Raw genomic sequence first — 6,000 nt, forward strand, 5'->3', positions numbered from 1 at the left:
GTTTAAGGTTTATTCGCCAAAAAAATGGTTGTTTTGATATGTGTTCACGCATGGCACTTTGTGCAGCGGTCTCTAAATGGCACTTTTAGATGCAACTACAGTATGCATAATAAATTAAAAATAACAAAAGGCTCCTGGAAAGCAAGGAACTTGTGCCGCTGCCAGGAATGGCGTTGCTAAAATGCGGGTTTTAATCCCATTCCATTTTTTATGGGTTTGAAAAAGTACCTCATTGCATCACAGGAGACTACTAAACCTCATTAACTTATTCAAAATTCCTCTATGTGCCTCACAGGGGAGAAAAAAGCAAGATAAAAAGTAGCTGGTATGAACTCCCTGATGACACAGAGGCACACACCTGCCTCGCATTTCCCCATTGCCAACATCCATGTTTGCTCTGGAAGCACAATGCAGACAAATGCAATGCTTCAGGTATTGATTAAACAGACATTAGGAACATGCCCAAAATGAAGTGCAAAACAGGCAACAGTTTTCGTGTGGTGACTGTAAATATAAAACCACTGGAAAAGATTTTTGTCCCTTTGGAAAGAGCCAGAGGCATCATCCCAACAGACCTCCCAGAGAAAGAGATCCCAACCACCTGGTTGGTTTTTTCCTGGATGGTCAGGCAGCTGTATCCTGCACACCTCAGGTTGTGTTAACTGCGGGAAGTTGGTTTCTGCCTGGACCACACTTCTGGAAAGGCACCAGTCTTGGGCTGGTGATGCTGGTGCTGGCTTCAAGCACAAACACAAAAGCTGTGGTTGTCCAGAGCAGAAGGCTGAGAAGGGTGGCATAATCACAGATGACAGTGGGACAGACTCAATGGGTTTCAAAAAAATGAAAATTAACTTGACCAGGCAATACTCTGATCATCCATCTGGAGATGCAGAGGGCTCCTTGCCCACTGGTGGCCGCAGCCCCCTCTGGCTGGGCAGGGGAAATGGGTCCTATTTGAGATCAATTTTTTCAACCTGCTCTTAGAATCTGTGCAAGGATGAAACAGATTTCTTGTTTCTCTCCATACCCCAGCAGTGGTTTAGCTCTTAGGCATCCAGAAGTAGTCAGGTGTCTTCCAGGAAAAAGTTATCCCAGGAAAAGAAAATGTTTAATAAGTGACATGTAAAAGATACTTTTCGACTTAAACCATTCTACTGTTCTATGAACATTTGGTAATTTAAAGGTTCCTCCTGTCTCTGTAGTTCCCATAATTTGCTAATACTTACCCTCAGTAAAGTGCCTGACCAGGATGTCCAGTCTCACTCCTTTCAGTATGATTCCAGCGTAGCCCAAACCTTGGGCAGGATACATGAGGATAGGATGGCTGCATTTTATACCTCTGTCATGCCAAGGAGTTTATTGGAAAAGCACTGAAATCTCTTTCTCTCTTTCCCACACTAATAAAATAAACTTGGACCCAAGACTAGGTTAAAAAAAATATTTATAGCAGAAATTTTTAGGGTCTGATTTTGAAAAGAGCAGCTAATAGGAATCTCAGATGCTGAGTTCTGCTACCATAAGATCTCTTTGTGGAGCTTTCTAGCCAGACTCACCCAAAATTTGGTCACTTAACTGGGTTCTAGAGAGGAAACTATTAAAGGAGTTTCAAAAAAATGCAGCTCTATAAATAATTATTCTTGGAGGTCTGTGCTTGCTTGGTGAGACCATTTCAAGAGACCTCAACAGTAAATTGCAAGGTAACAGGAAAAATTATGGGCCTTTAATTTTTGATCTAATCACACAGCTTTTAGTTACATGATCCACTAGTTAATGCCACCATATTGAAGCTGACAGACTGTCCAAGTTGCTTTAGTCTCTAATTACTGAAATGAAGAAAGCACCTCTGTTGGATGATGTGTCTTTTTTCCTGTCGCCATAGAACAGACCCCCCTCCCTGTGATTTAATCAGACCCATGTCCTTTCTGTAAATAATGTTTAATCATCTTAGCCAACCTCATTTTTATAATGGCCCCTTTCACTGGAGCTCAGAAAGATATTAATCCACAATCACACATGCACACACATACTAAAGGATTGTTTCTCAAGATTGAAGACATTCATGGTCTTCTATTTACTAGGAATTATTTTCAAGATCAGATTAAATGAGTCAGAAAATTTGGGGGATTTGTTCCAAAGCCCATCCTAATGGTGGGTCTGATGGTCTGGTACCCTGTGATGGCAGACCAATGAGTCTGTAACACTGAACCAGGAATTAGTGGGGAGCTACTAATCCTGCAGCCAGGTGAGTTGGAAGTAATTTCTCACAGGGACAAAAAAATTATCAGAGAGCTGGAGCACTTCTGTTTATGAGGAAAGGCTGAGAGAACTGGGATTTTCCAGCCTGAAGAAAGGAAAGTCCAAGATGACCTAATTGTGACCTTCTAGGACCTGAAGGGGTTGACAAGAAAAATAGAGGGGACTACTGACAAAGGTCTGGAATGACAGGATAAAGGAAAATGGCTTCCCACTGCCAGAGGGCAGGGTTGGATGGGATATGGGGAAGGAATTGTTCCATGTGAGGGTGGGGAGGCCCTGCACAGGATGCCCAGAGCAGCTGTGGCTGCCCCATTCCTAGGGGGGTCCAAGGCCAGGTTGGACAGGGCTTGGAGCAGCCTGGGATAAGTGAAGGTGTCCCTGCCCATGGCAGAGGGTTGGGATGAGATGGGATTTTAAGATCCCTTCACACCTAAACTATTCTATGATTCTTAGGAAGTTATCAAGGGGGAGAAATAATTAGGAAACTTGGAAGTCTTAAAAACTCTTAAGTTACTCCATAAAAACTTCAGTCAGCTGCTTCCTCCAAAGTAGCTCTGTTTTGGTACTGCATATCTTCACCCAAATGGAAATTCAAGACTTCTCTACATTTAATGTCATGCCCCTCTGCTGGGGTAATGTTTGCCTCTCTATCTCCAAAGGGACAGTGCCAATTTGGCCTAAGAGAAATTATCCATCAGATTATTTTTCTCAAGTCCGACCACAAAAGCACCCATACCTTTTAAAAAGGGTATAACACTGTCTGAGTGGTGGACAGATCTCTTTTTATTACTGTTTACAAGTTTTGCACGCAGCAGTGTGGAGGGGTACAAATATAATCGACTTTTTAAGAGCTTTATCAATTCATATAAACCCTTAGTATTATGAAACATATAAAATAAGAACCAGTTAATGTTCTTTTATAGCTCTAAAATGTATCACGGGTGAAACTGCATTTAAATAATAAGAATTTCCTCTCAAAATACTACAATTAGGTTTTGCCCATACAGCCAGAGTGAGATTGTTATAACATGAGCCACATGAAAAACAGAATCTGGTTTCATCCACAGGGAGAAAAAATAATCTTTGCTGTGACATAGCTATTCCAATAAAGTGCCTTTTTCTTTATGTGCTAACATGAAATGGAAAGCTATAATGAAAAAAAAAGACAACAAAAAAACCCACAACATGAAAAGCCGTGGAGATCAAACTGGGCATGGAAGGTATGTAAAGCTGATTTAAAAGATTAGGAGGGACAAAGAGCAGAAATGTTTCATAAATTCATGGAAACATTAGCAACAAAAGGATCTCTCTCTGGAGATGAGAGAGGATCTCTATGTCTCAATGTTTGGAATGTAATCCAAGGGCTGGGGACCTCCATAAGAGATTTTCCCTTGAAAGAGGGGTTTCCTACATTTCCCTTTTACCAGAATGCCTGAAGATGTTGTTTCCACAACAAGGACAAATTAGAAGATGACTCCAGTGAAAAATGTGCATTGGGTAAATGTCAAATGCTCAGTAAGGAAAAAAAGTCACACTGGAGGTTTCTCTCAGCCCAGAAGCCCTCAGAGGATTATACAAGAAGACCAGGCTCTGGTGGCAAAAAAATGATGTCTGAACCTTTTAGGGAATCATTCACATCCCTCCCTAACACTGACCCATCAAATATCCCTTTCTGGAAAATCAGGTCAGCAATCCAGAATAAAAGCTAAAAAGGGAACTGGGAAGAGGCAAGTTATTAACTTCATGTATATTCAGAGCTTGAAATAATTTCCCCTTGACATTTTTAAAGCACATATCCCAACTCGTGTTTGGCTGCATTTCTCAGATCAACATGACTAAGGGAAGAAATTTCAGGGCCTCCTGTCATCAGCAGGGGTTTTACTAGACAATTCAAGAGCTGCAAAGCCAACCCTCACTCTGGAGTTTCCAAAACACCAAAGCTGCTGATGTGTCTCACCAACTAGATGGGCTACTGAACCCCCCAAAAAAGTACTGGGGGAGATCCAACTATTCAAAAACATGTCCCTTACTGTCATTTCTCACAGCAAACGATGCACAGTGTGAGACTCCATAAAATATGCTATATATTACCATCCCTGGTATTTTGGTAGCTCAGAATGTTTCTTTAGAATTATTATTTCTATTCTTGGCTCATGGGGTATGAATATATAGTCAGACCTGCTCAAAAGGAGCCAAAAAGGAGCAAAGAGACATTCTTAAGAAGATCAGGAACTGATGGATGATTCAATGATGCAATGCAGAGATGCCATATCTCCCAGGTACTTTCTAAAATTATAATAGATATTATAAATAGATAAATATTAACTTAGATATAAACTCCAGAGGAGTGTCCTCACTTAGCTGGATCAAGTACCAGGGAATTGAACCTCACTCAATATTTTGAATTTCCTAGTTCCACTGACAGATTTTGTACCACTAAAGGGGGCAGCACAAATTGAGTAGCTTCTTGCTTTCTACAGCTTCAGCATACAGGGATTTCATTCCCAGATCCATATTTGGAATTTGAAGACACTGTGGTATTATCTTTGTCTAACAACTAGAGAAGTGGCTGAATCAAGAGGACCAAGAGGCGCTTGTATTCTCCTCTGATGTGCTCTCCTGGGAGGACACCTCCATCAAAAATGCTCAATTTGCAAATGGAAACAAAGATTTTTCTTCCCAGTTCCACCTTTGCAAGTGCCTGTACCTGGTACCTGTAGCCTGGTACCTGTGTAAGATGCTGGGGGTTTTGTTCCCTGTCTTATGGCAGGGAACACACATGGAAAAGGAGGAAGCATGAGCAAGAAAGCACCTTCTCAACTGAGAAGATGAGAAAACAAGTTTGATTTATACAATCAGAGGAAGTTCAAGGTTGGAAAAGACCTCCAGGGCTGAATCCAACCTATGACTGATCCCCACCTCATCACCCAGGCCAGAGCACTGAGCGCCGCATCCAGGCATTCCTTGGACACACCCAGGGATGGGGAATCCAACACCTCCCTGGGCAGCCCATTCCAATGTTTAACAACACTTTCCATGAAGAAAGCCCTCCTGATGTCCAACCTGACCCTCCCCTGTCCCAGCCTGAGGCTGTTCCCTCTCCTCCTGTCCCTGTTCCCTGGGAGCAGAGCCCGACCCCCCTGCCTGGGAGTTCTGCAGAGCCAGAAAGTTCTCTCAGCCACTCTTTAATGATTTATTCTCCAGACCCTTCCCCAGCCCTATTCCCATCCCTGGACACACACCAGGCCCTCAATATCTTTCTTGTTTTGAGGGCTCCAAAACTGAAACCAGGACCCCAGGTGCAGCCTCACCCAGCAGAGAGGAGCAGTCCCCTCCCTGCTCCTGCTGGCCTCACTGAGGCAAACACAAGCCAGGGTACCACCAGTGGCCACCTCAGCACCCTGCTGCAGTCATTCCATCCTGAGTCTGCTCTTCTGTCCTAACAGGTTTATGGTCATGCAAGGGCTCCTGCACTGACGGGTGTTCTGGGGTTTATATTCCTTATGTGTTAGTCATCCCAGACCAGAGAGGGCACAGTGACCCATACCTACCTGCACACACCCTACGTGGCTCCTGCCAACGCTTTCCTCCCCAGAAACCACCCCTGTGCTGCTTTCTTGGCCGTGCTTCTCACTGTGAGATCCACAGAGCTCCCACAAGTTGCGCTGACATAGCAATAATCTGGAAATATCCCTCTGGAGGCGCCTATTGATTGTCGCTGTGGGTGGATTATATGAGGGATCT

Source organism: Fringilla coelebs (genome assembly GCF_963513975.1).
Source record: "Fringilla coelebs genome assembly, chromosome: Z".
Lineage (NCBI taxonomy): Eukaryota > Metazoa > Chordata > Aves > Passeriformes > Fringillidae > Fringilla > Fringilla coelebs.